Here is a 19,189-nt window from a genome sequence, read left to right on the forward strand (position 1 = left end):
TTGAGTCTAAGCTATTTTTGACAGTCACAGCTTTTACATACTTTTAATTCCAAATCCTCTCATCTCCAACTGTAACAAATTTTTTAAGCAAATAAATTACCACAGAAGTAGTAGAGTGCCACTTACTAATTACACTCATAATTTGTGAGGAAATTAAATTGTTGTGATCACTGACAGAGAAAACAATACCCAATACAGTATTTGTTCAGAACAAATATAAAAATAAAAGCCAAAACCAAGCAAGAGTAATATTTATCTTTGACCTCCTAAATTGTTTGTTTCAATTAGAAACTAGCAGGCAGACACAGCAGAAGCTGACCACCTCAGAGGGATCAAAAAGGACTTCAGCTCTCCTCAGAGGACATTTGCAATTGCAAATCAGACCATGAAACAAGCCTAGAGCAGTAACAGAAACCCCTTCCAGTCTGAATCTAATCCAGCTCTGTGACACTAGTGAAGCTAATTTAGGTATCCTGGTTTAAAATAACCTCTTTTACAATAAAAACAATAAAGGAGGTTTAGCAACTAATTTTTATAAAGTGTCTTAATATTTAGTTTTCAGGTAAGTTTAGAAATTGGGTTTGTGTTTTTTCCTTCATTTTACCAAAGGCTGCAGCGCAAGAGCAGCAGTGTTACCCAGGTGGGGAGGGTCAGCAGCAGAGCTGGAACAGCTCAGTGCTCAGCTCAGGGATATTCTGTGGTCCCCTGGTCCAGAAGGCAACCAGGAAACAGAGGCACCACTGCCCCCTGACCACCAGTTTATCCAGAGGTGCTATTTGTGCCTCTGGAAGCACTCCTGACCGGCTAATCTGGAGGGTACACAGTGAGGAACCAGAATCAAGGAGCAGGTTTACAGTTCTTATCCTGAGCACCTAAGAAAACCATAAACCTCTTTCACTCTATGTCCATTTTCCCTTTACATTAATCTACAGATGCACCCTCCTCACCATTCTCCACCTCAAGCAGTGCATATGCATTACTCAAAAAGTCCCAATAAAACCCAAATGTGGTTATAATTTTTTCATAAACTGTATAAAATCAGCTCCTTTTTGAGATGACACTTTGTTTCAGTGTTTGGTTTCTTCACTCCCACACACGTTTCAGATAGCCTAAAATGGCACAAGGACTCTGTTGAGCATGATTTATTGCCTTGATTTATTGAACTGAGCAATGACAGAGCTCCCACTTGACAAGTTTTCGTTTCTTCATGGCAAGTAATTAGCCTTCATATTGCCAAAGGGCCCTTCAGCTGCCCTGTCAATGCTGCTCCAACCTAATGAAAATACATCATCTGATCATGGTAAGACATTTACATTATTCACATGCTGCTTTCCAGTAGCCTCTCATTAGCTCCAGCCTGCTGGTTTATTTGTTGCAGCAAAACAAAAAATATGATTCTCAAGGAGGAAGGGAATCACCCAGCTGCAACTTTGCCTCTCTGCTGGGTTAAAATGACATCTTCTGACACCCCCATGCAATGATTTTGAAGAGAGAATGTGAGGATCTACACACCAGCACACATTTCTGGCTATATATTTTCTTTTTAGCCTTCACAGAGCTGCATCCTGTCATTAGGCACAGTCACAAATAACAGGTAGTGTTATAATCCTCACTTCATCACAGTCATAATCCCTCTCCTACCTCTTCCTCCTGACAGGTGCTTTACAGCTCTCTGATCCTGATACCGACCTCATCTCCTGCCAAGCTGCCAGTGCTCCAGGAGCAGCAAACAAAATCTATAACCACATCCCTGCCTCTTCCCCAGCTGCCTGGGGGGAGGATAAACGTCAGTTCAACAACCCTGCTATCTCTTTCAGGCTGGGACCAAGCCCTGCATGCAGGCAGTCCAGCTGAGGAGGAAGAGGAGCAGTGAGGGCATGTGCCCAAGCCACAGTGCTGCCAGGGTTATACATGGTCTGCTGAGAAATCCCATAAAATCACACAAACAGCGCTCTGTGACCGTGTTCACAGGAGTCTCAGGCTGAGGGAGGAGACAAGGATCTGACTCTATGTTTCAGAAGGCTTGGTTTATTATTTTATTATATATATTATATTAAAACTATACTAAAAGAATAGAAGAAAGGATTTCATCAGAAGGCTAGCTAAGAATAGAGTAAGAAAGAATGATAACAAAAGCTTCTGTCTCGGACAGAGAGTCCGAGCCAGCTGACTGTGATTGGCCATCAATTAGAAACAACCACATGAGACCAATCACAGATGCACCTGTTGCATTCCACAGCAGCAGATAACCACTGTTTACATTTTGTTCCTGAGGTCTCTCAGCTTCTCAAGAGGAAAAATCCTAAGGAAAAGATTTTCCATAAAAGATGTCTGCAACAGTGCTCCCTCCCCCTGGAGATTTTCAAAGTGCCTCAGCACACATCACACACACAGCTACCCAAACAACTTTAATACAGCCAGTGCAGCTGCCAAGAGCAAATCTGTCCAGCAGCAAAACCTTCAAGGCTGTACCAGACCACCTTGGACCCTTGGTTAGGATGATAGATTGTGCAAGAAAAATCACCTGGTGAGAGTGAACAGACAAGCTGCCACAAAATATAAATTCAGCCAGGCTCTCTTATAAAGAAATCATGACAGATCTTTTCAGAACTCTTTTCAGAACAGCATTCCAATCCACAGATTAAGATTTTAAGGTGCTTTCTCCACCTTGCAATTATTTTGTTCCTGTTTCTGGGGCAGGGAATCTCTTCCACACCCACATAGAACTGGTCTGTCTCTTGATTAGGGAGTCTGGACTGCCAGAGAGAGAAATTAGAAAGCAAGGCATCATTATGAAGAAAATCTAATTTCCTCATCTGGAATGGATGATGAAGCTAGATGAATTTTACCCTGTAGACTTCAAAGTTATCAGTGAATTGCTTAATCTATAGCAAGCATTTTCACTCTGCCACCAGCAAGTATTAAGAAGAGGGATGAATCCTACTAGGAGAAAAGCTCCTGGCAAAGATACTTCTACAGAAAGCTGCTTTCTTTGCAGAAGATACCTAATGGCCAGTGGAGTATTTAGAGAGTTTACATTCAAGAATAAGCCAACTTCCATCTGGACTGCCAGAGCCCTGCTTTGGTTATGCCAGATAATTTTCTAACCCTGGATGGATTCAAAAGGGTAAAATAGGGAATGAGGCCCCCACAGCTCTGCTAAACTGTGGCTTGTGGCTTTCCTCAGACCTTGCCTTCTCCAGAAGACATAAAAGAGGGAAAAGCAAATCTCACCAGCCTCTGCTTAATCCTATCAGACAAGGATAGGGAGGAAAAGTGAAGCACACTCTCAGTCTCTGTACTCCCACTGGATTGCACACCTGAGAAATACAACTGGAAATATTCATGAACTGGGCATACTGCTCCCAGCAAGTGAGAGATAACAGATAAAAACACTGCTCTCTAAATCCCACTTCTTCCCCACAGACCCTTTGAGGGATGATAAAGACACATCTAACTCCAAGTTCTGATTTTCTGCTTCTGCCTTTTACTGTCCATAGAAGGAATGCCTCATCATCAATCTGCTACTTACTCTTTTGTTTTACTTCAACTTCCAGGACAAAAAAAATTCCCCGATGTAAAACAGCTAGTTCAGTAAAGCAAAGTCCAAAATGGATGTATTCTTCTGTTTGCTTGTGCTTATTTTTGCTGATATTGCCTTTGATACTAACAGTGTGTCTTCCTTTCAATCTTCAAAGCACTTGGAACACTTGCTACTAACCACCTAAGAAATATGAGATACTCATAAAACATCACTTGGGAGTAACAAAAATTGAGCTGTCCTACAGCCATGTATTCTGACCAAAAAAAAAAAAAAAAAAAGTTTGATTAAATTCATGCTATACAGTTTAAGTGTTGCTATTCCAACTGTGGCAACTAGATACTTCATCTTGAGCTTGCTTTTCAAGGCAATGCCTTAGGAGGGTCTTTAGTCATAGTTCCCTCCTCATTTCAGAAGTTTCCCCATGCCAGTGCTATTATGCATAAACATCCTTGGAAGCTGTGGCAGAAAGCAGATATTGGGCTTCTTCTATTAAGGCCAAAGGCTGCAGATAAATAAGGTTGTGGGGACCCAAGGGAATATGCTGTATTTCTTCTAATTGCTTTTTTCATTTTCAATCTGAATGTACAGTGACAAAAGCCTACTGAAATTTCAGGGTAGGGGAAGAAGGGTGAGAACAGAAAAGTAATCACTTTTTCAAGTTTCCTTGAGCCCCGAGGAAGATTCACTGTGATGGCTTGAAAGTCAAAAAGTAGGTCCTGCTTTTCCATCTGAGTGATCAGAAAAAAAGAACTCTGCTAAAGTTGCCTGATAATTAAATCCTAAATGTAAAAATGAAAAAGAAAAAGCAAAAGGAGAATTGAGAGAAAAGTACATTTGTAAGGATTTTAATGACAAAAGCAAATCCGCCTTCTTTTCTTTCCTTTGACCCATTTAATATCAATTTCACTGAAATCTTGCTGTGGGTCATGTGGGTAAGCTCCAATGCCTCTCCTTTAAGCAGTGGGGACCTTTCTTGTAAGCTGAAGGCTGTATGGCAGATAAACAGGCTCCCCAAGATGTGGGGGCTTTTCAATCTCAGTGATCCACTTTTTTCTCCTTATTCTGCATTTCCTTATGAGGCCTTGTTATATATTTGCCAACTCTGGAATTCTTATCCCTCCACTTTGGGATTTTGGGGGTTGTCTTTTTTGGTAGGTTTTTTTGTTTGGTTGGTTTGGTGTTTTGTTTTTGTTTGTTTGTTTGTTTGTTTGGGTTTTGGGGTTTTTTTGTTGTTGTTGTTTTTTGGGGTTTTTTTGTTTTCCTTTTTTCTTTCCTTTCTCTTTTCTTTTATGAGAAATCTCCCTAATATTTCATTATTTCTCCTTTGGTCACATCTCCCTTCCTCGACTCCCTGGGTGAGGGGGTGCTGTCATTCCCCGTTGCATGTAACCCATCCATGCAATGCTGGAATTTCTCTTCTCAGAGGACATTCCATTGCACAGCTCAAAACCACAGCTGTTTGCTGCAGCCCTGGATCTGTTTTCCTCACAGAATTCCCAAGTCCTGCCGAACTGCAAAGAGCTGTCCTCAGAGAAGACAATTCACACACAGACAGCTCATCTCTGAAAAGCTTTTTGTACTCACCTTGAAAAAAGGAACTGGTGAAAGCAGGGGGAAAAGCTGTGTGTCAGGGATTCTTTCCTGGTTTGAATATTATTCAGTGGCTCTGAAATTGTAGGCCAGCTTGCAAAGGTGGGGTGCAGCCAAGATGGGAAGTGCAGATACAGATGGCAGCTGGAAGGCAGTGGCAGGGCAGAAGATCATCTATAGTTAGATCTTGACAAGCTGGCACCAAGTCCTACAAGCTGCTGGATTAATGAGTCATGAGAACAGGACTGGAACAAAGATGTCCCTCAGGATAAAACTGATGTCTTTCAGGGGCTGAACCAGAGGTCTTGGAGAGAGGCTGGGTCAAGAGCAATTGCAGCTAATCAGTATCATCTCTCCCTACTGCAAAGCACCCACAAATCCCTTTCATTGTGAATTACCATGCTGTACCTCAGAGACCTTTCTCAAGCATCCTCAAGCAAAGCAGATTCCTCCACAGAGCCCTTAACTACAATTTTCAGCTCACCAGTGTATTACAGTCCTTTGCGTAACTCATCTGAGTCAAAGTAATACAGAGATTTTGCTTGCAGCAACAAAGTAAACACTAAATCTCCTTTTTAATTCATGTAAGGCTTATGCAGAGCCAATGGGTCTTTATAGCATTGCCAAGAAACTAAATATTCTGCTTTTCCCTGCTTCTCTTGGTGTTGCAGAGCTCCTCCTCTTTATGTGAATTTTGAAGACTAAACTAGACACAACTGAGGGCAAAAAAAATCACCAATGTTTTAAACTTTTTAGCAGTGTTTTTCAACATTTTCCTTAATTTTTTTCTGTTTAAAACTTCCAAAAGAAAATAGTTAAAAAAAGAGGGGTTTGGGGTGGTGATGTCACAAGCATGATGCAAAACCTAGTAGCTTAGATACCCTTGAGATGCACACTTCTCTAGTCCATGCACCCCAGTGAAAGTCTCCCAAAATGCAATAGAAAGGATTTCTGCTTCTATTCCTGCATTCTCACACAGAGGGACAACCCAAGAACTCTGGCAAACAGAACAAAAACAGAATGGAACATCATAAGGCCTTCAAGATATTACTTCTGATATCCTTTCCTCATCACTTTGTCACATCTAGATTAGATGTCCAGCATCAAGTAAGAGGTTGCAGAAGCTATGTACAACAAACATTTTTTATCATATGAAAAGAGATAGCAGTAAAACTGCCAAATATTATATATCCTAAACACCAACTAGAAGAGTTAATAGAGAACTCACTTCAGTAGACATAACTCCCTTATCTTCCTCACAGACCTGACACAGAAAGTGAATTATCAGAGTAAAAATGGGGTTCTTGCTGGGTGACATTACTTGTAGCACTAATGTGATTATGAGAATAAGAAATTGGGGGTATAACCTACCTTCTTTTTCTTTCAATATATTTGTTCAGTCACAGAAATTCCATTAGAAAAGAAGAAAATCAGGGTGAGGATGCATCTCAGCAATGCTTGGGTGGCAGAGTAGGAAAATGATGATAACATGACAGGCCTTTTTTAAAAAATGAGATATTAGAGATGCCTTATATAAAGTGTACAAGACATGTACAATTAACGCATCTAATCTGCATGGATAATATCTATTCAATGTATATGCTAAGAGTCCCTATTTGAAATGGCTGATATTAAATCCTTACAAAAGTTAACCCAGAAGTTTCTGTGCCTGAATCTTCACACAGAGTGGAATTTAATCACAGTTAAAACAAAGATGGGTGAAAATGGAAATTACTGGCCCACACACCAGACAGTATGACAGAGAGGGGACTTAAGTACCACTCTTAAAAGTTTTAAAGTTCTTCTGTAGAAGGGAAGGACACAATCCCAGTGTACCTCTAAACCCTCCACTGGGAGGTCAGTGTTCCTCCCAGAAGTACAAAAGGCAGGTAAGTGCTCCCTGGTGCACTCTGACCACTCTGATCTGTTCTATGCAAACCCTGGCTGAGCTGTCTTTACAGCTTTTGAACATCCTTATATCCAACTAAGAATTTTGGCATTACAGATGTCATCCCAACGTTTAAGAGGAAAAAGATACACTAATAATACAGCACTGGATAAGAGTATTTAAAAGGGTTTTTTCATTTCCAAAAGATCAGCTAAACTTGTTTGTACCTTCTAATAAGAGTCCCCTACATATTCAAAGAATCCAAATTGAACTAAAGAGATATTATACAATTGTTATATAATTTATTAAAATAAATCATAATTAGTATAATATCATCTGTTGATTCTTGTTATCTGTTACAATGAGATGAAGGAACAAATTTAAAAAATGTAGTTTAATTAGATGTTTCTTCATGATGATATTCTTATCAGTACTCATTTCTTAACAAATGCAAGGCAACCATGTCATTTTAGGAAACAAGCCTGGGAAATAATTACATCCTTAAATAAAATTCAAAAACTCCTTATTCTTTTCTTGTTGCTGGAAGGTGAGAAAACACATAAAAAATGCGCAAAGGTACAGCTGCTCTGGTGCAGCCCCAAAGACTCCTGCTTTCTGCAGGTCATGTTAATGACACATTTATGTGTCAAATCTAAACTGTCAATGCTTCAAAGTGCCAAGAGGGAAAAGGGAAGTAACACTGGAAGTAAAAAACCAGGGCTCATAGGGACATAGCGAGTTATTATTTACAAAGCAAATTTGGGGGTTTATTCTCTGATAAGGACTTCAGCTATGAACTTTGGTGAGTCATTTTAAGACACATCTGAAGAAAGCCTTCGGTTCCACAGTCCTGCCTAATTTCCAATTGAGCAATGCAAATCCAAGATACAGTCCTGAGTAAAACTCTTGCAGGTGACACTCCATAGACTCTTTACCTTTCCTTCCCTGCCCTGTGTGCTCTCTTCTGCACCAGCTCTGCAAGGAAGTGTCTGGCTTCCCCCACGCCTTCAAGTGGGACAGTAGATGTCTGGTTTAGCTTAGGTCACAATGTCCTGGATGAAGCGATGAGCAGCGATTTTAAAGCCAGTACAACTCAGTGGCAAAGCTAAGCTGAACTGTTGGCCCAGCACTCTTGGGACCCAGGCTTTAGGAACGACATTCCACGTTGATGCAAACACTGACCCATCATTAGAGAAGGAAGAGCTGGAAACTGAACTACTACAGGAATGTGACTTCTAGGAACTGACGGACCCTGACAACATCCACTGAGGCTGTTAAGAGAGTGATTGTTGCTGTTGTGAGGCCATTCTCCATAATCTTTGAGAAATAACGAAGGGATAAAGAAAGAAACTGTTGCTGTTTTGTTGCCACACTCCATGCAGACATTCATGCAGAGACAAACACTGCCTTGTTGACTTCAGTAGCCACAGGACAGCTTAGGACACTGAAGAAAACAGTTTTAGGAAGGCAGAAGCAATGGGTCCAGAGGGAAAAGGGGTTGAAATACAATCCTCAGTTTTTGCTCAGCTACAGCTGCCCTTTCTTTTAGCTGGACTGCAAGGTGCATGTGAAATATTGACAGACACAAGGAGAGTGTGTGTGCATAGGCAGCTAATGTGGAAGACCTTGGTCTGTAGGATTGTGTTGCTAGATAATCTTCAAGGGGTGGAACGCAAAAATTCCCACTAACATAATAGGAGCAGTTAATTAAGAACAGAAAAAAGGGAAATAGTGTAGCGAAAGCTGAAAAAATTCAAAAGAAAGAATACAAGGCATATTAATCCATGCCTGGCCTGTAACAAACAGAAGGAACCCCATCAAAAAAGTTTAACTTCAGTGGGAAAAACAACCCAAAACCAAGCAATTTTAAATAAAAGTTTAAAAAGGAAGAAGCAGAAGAGAAATCGTAACTTCACCTTCAGATAAAAGCTACTAAGAGAAAAAGAAAGTACAGAATGTAAAAGAGCATTTTCTTTAAAAAAATATTTTACATATTTCAATTCTCATGTTCCCCTTGGGGTTTGCATATTTCAGTCACACAGTTATCCAATTAAAATGAAAACTCTGCATTATCCTTTAGGCGAGGACAGCTGCCAGCTGCTAAGTTTTATAAAGTCTTTAATCTTGTCCATAAATATTTAACAAGAATTGGTTGGTACACAAACCAAAGTAAAGTAAGAAATCAAAGGCATGAGCTCTGCAATAACCTCTGTATTGTCTGAATGGAGATGAACTACTTGAACAAAATTATGACTTTTCCCTTTTTATGTTAAAATTATTATTAAAATGTATTCAGGCAACTTTTCTGATCATTTTCCCGTTTTCTCCTCCTCATGTAATGTAAAAAAGAGAAAGGAAGAACTAAACATTTCAAAACCGAGATAAATCTGTCTTTTCCAAAGAGAGTTTACAGCACAGCTAAGCACCAATCTCTGCCCTTTTATCCCATGTCTTTAGGTCTTAATCAGTTGTTTCTCAAGCACAGCTTTCAATAAAGGGTAACATCTTCTCACGATGCAGGTGCAATGAGCCTGCAGGTGCAGCCCTCTCCAGGTCTTCGCATCATCAGCACCAGCACGCCCTGGCACGTGGGATGCTGTGTAAAGCCAGCAGTGCTCACAGCCTTCTCATTTCCACTGATAGTCACCAGGCTGGCAGCCTAAGCCACACCCAGGAGCAAGGAGGAGCCATGGGATCTCTGTGTTTCTATGGATTATGTGCACAGGAACATACCTGGGAGGAGGGAGCCTCCAAAGGCACATGTTTGAGGAAAACAGTGATGCAGCAGCCCCATGCTAAGCCAGGGAAAATTGGCAGCCCTTGCTTGGACATAGAATATTCCAACAAGTGCTGAGCTGAGGGACTTGTACATTTACATTTTTAGGGCTGCATGCCTTACACAGCCTCATTTTCCCAAGAAGCAGAGGAATGTTCCTGTTGGCTACAAGGAGATGGTGCCCAGGCCTCCAGCGCAGTGTTCTGTCCACCAAACCCCATTGCCATGGCCTGGACCATCATCTCCCCAGGATTTTACACCTATGGCACTAGGGAGAACACACAACATAAGGAACAAGGATGAAACAGCACCTTCCAAGTCCTCTCTACATCCTCTACATAGATGGACAATCCATGCCCAAGATCGAGAATAGCAGCTGCTGGCTCACACTGGCAGATCTCTTTTTTCCAAATATTTGCAAACAGAGTAACATCTTTTTGTGTTACTGTTAATGTTTATGTTTTATATGTTTAAGTGGATTTAGCCTGATTTCACCTTCATCTCAAGGAATTATTGTAGTTGAATTTTTGCTTGGATAAAATATGTACTGTTAAGTATAATCAAACTAAGAAAAGGTCCTTTATCACAGCCTTCAAAAAATAACCATTAGAGTGACCAATTTCTTGCCTATTCAATTATTTGGCCTGTAGAAACTCAGGACTGAGAAACAGCACAGTGAGCAGTCTCAGTCTAATAGAAAAGACACAACAGCAAGCACTACTCCTAATCCTATTAGTTTAAGAGTAGTCTTCAACTATCACACTATTTCAATAGGAAAAATATTGAAAACTGTAAGCACAAGCTCTCCAAGCACAGGCTGCTGAAGAAGAGGATCACCCAGATGACCTTATGGTTCTATCTCTGTGCCAAAAGCAGGTGTCTGTCAGCTGTACCCACCTCAGGTGAGTCAGAGAGATGCTCTTAAACTGATTGGTTTTTACGAAGGCAGCTGCAGCAAATATTAAAAAATATATTCATTTTAATTTCCATAACATCTGCATCACTTATAACAAAATAAAATAACCCTCTGTGTCAGAAAGTCACCCTTGATGTAAGCAGTTAGATATTGGAACTTCACTCAGAAAACCACAGCTGCATATGCTATAAATTGGTTGTAAGGCACTCCCTGGCACAATGGAGCAAAGCAGGCACTAAAGCTTAATCCTCCTGCTTTCAGAATCAATAGAAATATTCTTCTCAATTTAGCAGGATGGGATAAAAACACTAGACTCAGCTTCACAGAACTAGCAGAGTGAATTCTGAGGAATACTGGAGATGAATTAAATGAAAGGGGTCATTGCCAGGACCTTTGTGAGTGACAGGTGCTTTTCAGAGCTTTGCATTTTCAGTTTTAATCTGAAACCTGGAAATAAAGAAGCCTGACTTTTCAAAACAAGCTCTTTGACCATGTTATTTAGGTGGGAGGCTGGGAGGAAGGCAGGCAAAGGAAAAGGATTCTTGTGAGATTTCTGGAAATTAAAGCCTTGATATATTCAAAATTACCAGTCATTAATGAAAAAAAATATGACTCATTCTCCCATCTCTGTCACTGATGAGTCAAGAAAGCTTGAAAAATTATGGTTGGAAGTGCAGGTGACTGCAAGTCTCTCTGAAGTTAATGAACGCTGCAGAGACTAAGCACAGTGGGAAAAGTCAGGTTATTAATATCCCTGCACTAAAATTTCACATATTTAGAAGTAATTCTGAGGCAGTACTGACTTACCTTCTTCAAGTAATTAAAATCAAAACATATCCATGAAAAAATTGTTTAATTCTTCTGAAGACAGACTCAAAGTACAAAGCCTATGGCATATCCCACCCAATCTGTGATTAAAATGCTATTTGAACTTTTGAGTCCTTCACAGGACTGTGAATTATTGAACAAAGGAACTCACTACTATGGTCAAGGTCAGCAGAACTTGATAAATATTTTCATGGAGGAACTTATCCTCATAAGAAAATTTCATAGCAGAGATTCATCTCTGACATGTATTAATTATAGATGAGGGAGCTCAATGCAAAGATGAGCTAGGTTGGGTAGGTACCAGGAAAGACTCCGAAAATTTGCACTTAGCCTATGGAGAAAACCCACTTTGGTCAATGCAGAGCTCCTCAGGCTCACAAGCCCTTAGGGCAGAGCTAATTATAAAGTTCAGACAGAGCAGCAAGATGTGATGAGCTTGACAATTCCTCTGATGAAGAAAACAATCCAGGGGATACCCATGGAAGGCTGAACATAATCAACCTGAGGTGAAACATATCAAGAGTGAGGAAGGCTGTATGAAAATCACTGATATCTGGGTGAAAAGAGCTGGGGTAAGCAGGAGGCAGTCCCATTCTTTGCAGTGAGGGGCAGACAAAAGCACCAAGTTACTTCTTTTTTTCTATTCAATGAAAACTTTTCTTCAGCAACAGCACAGTTTGTGCACCAAAGGGCAGTGTGACTAACTGAGCCTGAATTAGCTGCACGGAGCAACAACTACTGTTGGGTGAAGCCATAGCTCTGACAGCAATGCTGTGAGTGGATGAAAACATGTGCAGTTCAGCTCTAGAGGCTGCCAGGGACACAGGGTGGCTGCAAGCTGAAACGTGCCCTGTAGCCGCACATTTCTCTTCAAAGAGAAAAGCAAGGCACAGTTCTTCCCAAGAATATTTCTGGGATTCACATTCTCTGAACCTCAGAGAAAGAAAACACAATTCTTATAATTTGCTGTGCCTGTGTTGTGCCAAAGTAGAATGCAATATGGAGATTGTTGACCCAAAGTGATGGTGTTTTGTTTCCTTGGCCTATCAGGGCCAAGTGTGTGTGTGTGTCAGGACTGACAGCTGACAGTCACGAGATTCTGGGCAGTGTGAGTGTTATGTGCAGGGTTGAGTGCTTGGCAGATTCAGTTTTAGATGTATAGAATAATATAGTATAATAAAGTAATCAATTAGCCTTCTGATATCAATGGAGTCAGATGCATCATTCTCTCCCCTGGTTGGGGCCATCACAGCCTTGCAATAGTGTCCCACAGCCACTGTGGGACAGGGAGCAGAGAGGGAGCATTTCCCCTCCAAGGTGAGGAAGTGTCCAGCAGAGCAATATTTGTCTGCCAGAAGAGAGGCACAGACACTCCTCTCCCATTTTGGATCTCCCCTGTAGACACTACAGATAAGACATTGTACAAGACACAAGAAACTTGAAGTGCAGGACATATTGGAATTCTATTTTTACCTGATGCTACGTTGGAAAAGAGTGCAATTAAGCAAATAGGAACTTCCAAAGCAGCACCAACTCCCCTTAACTGATACTATTACTTTAACTGATTCCTCCTACAAATAGCCAGCAATTGCCTTTATTTTCTAGCTTCCTTCCCCACAACAGTAATCGAATCCTTGTTAACAATTTTCAAGAGGAAATCTGAACAAACTAATCTCTGATAAAGTGCCTCTGCTCACAGCTGTGCAAGCTAACGTGTTTCTGAGAGAGAGACATATTAAGCCTTGAAATTCTTCCATTTACTATCCTCATGCCAATGAGAAAATGGAACATTTTAATTGACTTTTGAAAGAGGGTTTGCAAACTGCTGACCTAGAAGGAAAGCCCTGCAAATCATTTGCCATAGATTTCTTACACCACTAGCAAGAAATCTGTCAGGAAGCAAAACAGGCACAGCCACAGCAAGTGAGTAGTGCATAAAGATCAAGGTAAACACTGTTTTTCATAAGCCTCAGCCAGAGCTAAATGTAGCTTTGATTCAGCAGCAACTGAAGCATTTTGCACCACAGTGTCATGCACACCATTTAAGCTTTCCTTGAAAAAGGAAAACCCGGGAAAACCCAGGGAAATAGGAAAATAAAAACAGATACAGATGATCTGGTTTATAGGGTTTGCCTCTCAGGTAGAAATTCAGGTTGCTTAAGCAACTATCTGTTTGTTCTCTAATTTAGAGGGACTCTACACAAATTATCATAAAACCTAAGAATAGAGTGGATACTCTCATCTAATTCTGATAAGAATTGATTCAGCATAATTCAACTGCCTTGAACAGACCAGTGCAGCACACCACCATTAGGCAGCACACATAGATCTGCTCTAATGTGAACTTTCTGTAATAAATTATTTGTATTTCATTCTAAAACTACGTTTCTGATAATGAAATGTGGTACTATGCTCAGGGATGCTTACAGCTGCAGAGAAACACACATAGTCACCAGTAAGGAAAAGCATAGAACAGAATAATACAAGCCACACTCGTGCACTTCCAGACCAGGGGATTACATTTTGGGTTATCTTGACAGGCTGGATTGCAATACTTCATATTTTGGGCAGAGCATACTTGTGACTTATAGTGATGGTTCCCTTCTACTCAGCCCTGATGAGACACATCTGGAGTCCTGTGTCAAGCTCTGGATTTTCCAAACATGCACATGTGACTCTCTGAATCTGTGATATGGTGATCCAGCCAATCAACAAGGACTAAAAAGGGCTTTTAGATACAAATAGAAGCTGAGAGAGCTGAGGCTGCTCAGGCTGTAGAAATGAACGCTCAGGGTGGTCTCAGCAATGTATAACATCTTACGGGATAGTAAAGAAAATGGACTCAGACTCTTTTCAGCAGTGCCCAGTGATCAGACAAGAGGCAATGGCCCCAAACTGAAATACAAATATATGTATAAATAAGAGAAAGCTTTTCCACTCAGAGGGTTCTCATGCTCTGGAACAGGCTTCTCAGAGAGGCTGTAAAGTGTCCATCCTTGCAGCTATTCCAAACCTGACTGGACAGGATCCTGAGCAATCTGCTTTAGCTGCCTCTGCTTTCAGAAGGATTGGATTATTTCCCGAGTTGCCTTCCACCATCAACCATTCTGGGATTATGGAATTTACCATTTTGGTTAATTGTCTACGCATCTTTCAGTGAGGTAGTTCAACAAAATTGTGTGATGTATATTATTTAGTTTAAGAAATGTGTGTATGCCACCAGGCAGGACACATTTGATGCTGTGCTTGACAGCTGCAGTCAGGGAAATTGTTTTGAAGTATACTTTATATTGCAGTGCATTAGTGTGACTGCTCCTACTGTCTAGGGACTGTTATTAGACAGAAGTACCTGAAAAAATGGATGCCATTGCTCTTTCCAAAGTAATGTGTCTAAGAAAGAGTTCAGCCTCTTTGTTAATGCACAAAGAAACTGTAACATATTTTATATATTTTAAAGCTTCCATAATTCAAAGATACCAGCACTTACATGTTATTGATTATACTTACAGCTTCTAAGTTCTGGGACTCGTTTCTCAGAGCCTTTTTTTCCCTCTAATACATCCATATTTTTCATTGAAGAGCTGCTTCACCCACAGGCAAACACTTGTATTCAGTTGCTGCTTCACAGCAACCACTGCCTGTCTGTTTTTCCTCTTAGCTTTAGTATGATCTCAAAAGCAATTCTTTACTGATTGATCTTACTTAAATGTAGTGTATATATGTTTCAAATAGCACAAATATTGAATTACAAAATGCCACCTACCATTCTGGTATTTCTCTGCCTTGGTTTCCTTTCTGAATCCGCTAGTCTCATCTATAAACTTTTTTGGATCAAGAAGCATTTCAACTAAAGCATGCAGAAATAGTAGGAAATATGAACAATAAATCTCTCTCACTGCATGCTGAAAGAAGGTCTTGGCTTCTCTCTGCATGTGCACCTTCAGAAAACGGATTGAGAAGATTGAACACAGGAAGACTTTGCTATGGTGAGGAGGGAATATAATTAGGTAGGACTTGAATAAATATATTAAAAAACAAACTAAAAGGAAACATAGTTCCATTTTCTCTAGAAAATTCAATATCATGACTAGCCTTCTCCATCGATCTCCTCCCTGTCAGAAGTATTAAATGCTGATATGGTGCCAACTTAGCTGGTCAATAGTGAATGGCTGGGCTTGGGCTTGGTGTGGTCTCATCAGCATTCAGTAGAACTACAGCATTCAGCAGCAGGGATGAGACAGAAAGGGGGAGGGAGAGAAGGAAAAAAGGATTAGGACGAATATTATTTCTTAAATTACAGAGTAGGTTTTCATGTTAATGGATATCCCCTTGCAGACTTCATGCTAAGTAAAGAAATTTGCTTAGAAAATACCAAAGACACAAGCAGGATTATTTTGGTGGTTATGCCTTGGCAGGAATTTTGGCAGCCTTATTCCACACAGACATGTAAACATATCCTTCACTCTATAAACAAGCCTCCATCAGAGCCAGAACAACTTCTACTATTGTTCTCTTCTCCCTCTGCTCCTCAGACTACACCAGCTTTTCTTGAATGAAGAAACAATCCAAGGTCTTGACAACACCTCAGAGCCAGACCTTTCTTTTTGGTGCTATTGGATTTTTTTAATATATAATTGTATTATGTTCTTTTTGAGGATTATATGTTTTTATTTTCACCCTTAAAGCTTTTTCAACTGGGCCAAAAATTTGGTAGTTTATGCCTTTAATGAAACACTAAACTTTTTGAGCAAAAATCCACCTGGCTTAGCACGGAGCCTGGCCTGTCATCATGAACAATCCCATACAGAGTTATCAACCTATTTCCTTCTGCTCTTCTGGCAGTCCTATTATCTAGAGCCTTCCCAGTCCCACCCTAACCAGCTGTGCTGGCTGCTGGGGTAGAATGCAGTCACAATCCCAGTTTCACCTCCACAGAGTCACACAAAATTTGGTAGATGGGATTAAGAGTACAATATCTTCTTAGGGATTTATGGGAAGTGCATTTACTGCAGAAGAAAGCAGAGAGATGGAACTGTGGTGAAGATATGGGTTTAAAGTTCCAACTTGTAGTTTCACAAGGTGTTATTGTGAAAAGAAAAATCATTTCCATGTAAGCCTCCTCTCTCACTAATATTGCTGCATATATCAAGAGATTTCACTTTCAGATTTTGTCACTTAGTAATTTATAGACACATCTAGAGCTGGTTCTAATTGATTACTTCTACCTGTTTCAAACACCCTATCTGAAATTTTATAAAATATAATGTCAGCAGTTTACTGCAGATCAATTAAAAGGGACCATAGATTTCTGATTCCCATTTGTATTGAAAATCAGTAACTAGGCATAAGACAAGAGATTTGTTATTAAAATGGAAGGTCAGGAACCCACAAATCTAGGTTATATTTCTAGGTTGAGTCTAGGTGACTGTGAGTCCAAGTATATAATTTCATTTTTTCATACCTAGCTGCCTTTGTAAAACGAAGAATTTCATTTGCAGAAGGCTTACAAAGGTTATAGTTTATAAAGATCCTGGAAGTCTTCAGGTGGAAGGGCAGTCTGGTGTCACCAGACTAACAACAGGGGGCTGATCAGTTGAATATAAAACAAGTGAAATGGGGATTTTTAGGAACAAAGTTGGGCACAAGGCAATTAGTCAAGGCCAGTTCAGTTGCCCTGATTCCTTTCACTTTTTGAACACTGAATAAGGCAGGTACCCTGTAGAGAAATAAAATAGGATGTTATAATTGAAGACACCGGACATATAGTTAATGTTGCATGGACAAGCATTAATCTGACAATTTTCAGCCTCAAAATACTTGATTTTGCAGCCTAAGCAACTGTTCTAATGAGCTTCATTGCTCCAAATAAAACTAGACTGTTAGTACAGACAAGCATCATTTTGAAATGGGAATAAATTTAAATAACATAACTTATATTTAGTCTTTACCTGTGCCAAACTCACATCCCCAAAGTCATTTGTTAGTCATTCTGTGGACACAGCTGCCAGCCCCATGCCATGGGGGTCTGCCTGTGTTTGCCTGAAGTTACTTCTGAATGTAGAAGGTATCACTGAGCCCTGTAAGACTCCCAACCCATGGGTCAAACAAGCATTTACCAAAGAGATAAAATGGATATAACACCTCTTTACCTTCCCCAAATTCTGTCTTTGAGTCATCCCTGACTTTGCTTCCCCCTGAGAAACACCAATGCTGGCATCCACATCCTATGGCACACCCCAGCCATTAGCACCTGGAAAAGTCCCAGAGACTGCATTTAATTCTTCTTTGAACTGAATCATGCCTTTCTGTGAAAGAACAGCCTTGCTAGGTAGAAAAGCGGAGAGATCTAAAGCTTACAAAGCCTTTCTCTTTCTTGTACCACCCTCTCATGGATGGGGAGGCTGTGGAGGTGGCAGGAGGTGCCCGGTTTCCCCGGGGTAACGCCCTGGCTGTCAGTGTGTTTGCACAGCTGTGGCTTAGCAAATGGGCCTGATGCTAAAGAGAGACAAGGAAAGGAGTGTTTTTCTTTGTGGTGTTGGCTGAGCAAATCTCACAGGCACTGTGCTAACAGTGAAAAATCGTTCTGAGGAGTCTCTTGTCATGCTAGCCAGTGAGTATTACATATATACTCTCTGAGTGCAGCCCGGTTGAGAAGGAAGAGACAATCATTACATAGTAACTTTTTGATCTACACTGTATTTTGAGGTGGAAGTATGTATTTGAAAGTGAGAACGCAAAGACCAGTCAGAGAAGAAATGCTACTTCATCTGGAATGAAACCAGCAATGGCAAAAAAGACAAGACTATCATGAAATACTTTCTTTTGCAGCATGAGCAACCAGCTTCAGCACATGTCCTTCACAAAGCCTTGATGGCTGACCCAGACCCTACAGAAATGGACAGCAGATTTCCATACAGAATGTTCCTGGTTTCATCCTGCTGCTACTGCAGGATATATTTATACATTTCTTGCAACAGACACAGTATTTTTTACCTACTGACAATCACCCAGCCTGTGGGAGGCTGACTGCCTTCCATTATATATGCAAAATATGTCGAACTAACTAGGCTGTGATCTGGCTGCTTTCACCTACTAGTTTATTCTTGTGGAAGTGCTGTATGATTGACTGCAGACAAAAAACAGTGTAGGATCCTTCCTAAGTGTGCTTTTTGCCACATCTCCTCATTACAATGGTGCAGCTGGACTACATATGGCCCACAAAAAAGTGTATATATGAATGTCCCCACAGCTCTCCAGAATGAGCTGTACCCAGCCTTGTCTTTGGATTCACTCTTAGATGTTAAAATAAGCATTTCAACTTATTCTGGAGAGTTGCAGCAATCAGACAGGTGTCCCTCCTGAAGCAGCAGGAGTGAGTGCATAAAGCCTTTTTAACCTCTGTTGGCATTATATATATATTCATTCTGGAATAAAATGTAGAAACCAAATAAATGGCTGGAAAAGTACAACTGCACTGAGCAGAACAGATGGAACTTCATTTCCCACAGTTGTGCTCCCAGTCCAGCCCAGTCTCATCTCCCCAGTGTCAAGGACAGAGCACTGAAGTTTCTATGAGTAATGTGCAGTTTTGCAGTGCACCAAAAGCAGACACACAGACAACACACACAACGTGTGGAAAGATCCTAC

The sequence above is a fragment of the Geospiza fortis genome, unplaced genomic scaffold (assembly GCF_000277835.1).
Source record: "Geospiza fortis unplaced genomic scaffold, GeoFor_1.0 scaffold112, whole genome shotgun sequence".
Lineage (NCBI taxonomy): Eukaryota > Metazoa > Chordata > Aves > Passeriformes > Thraupidae > Geospiza > Geospiza fortis.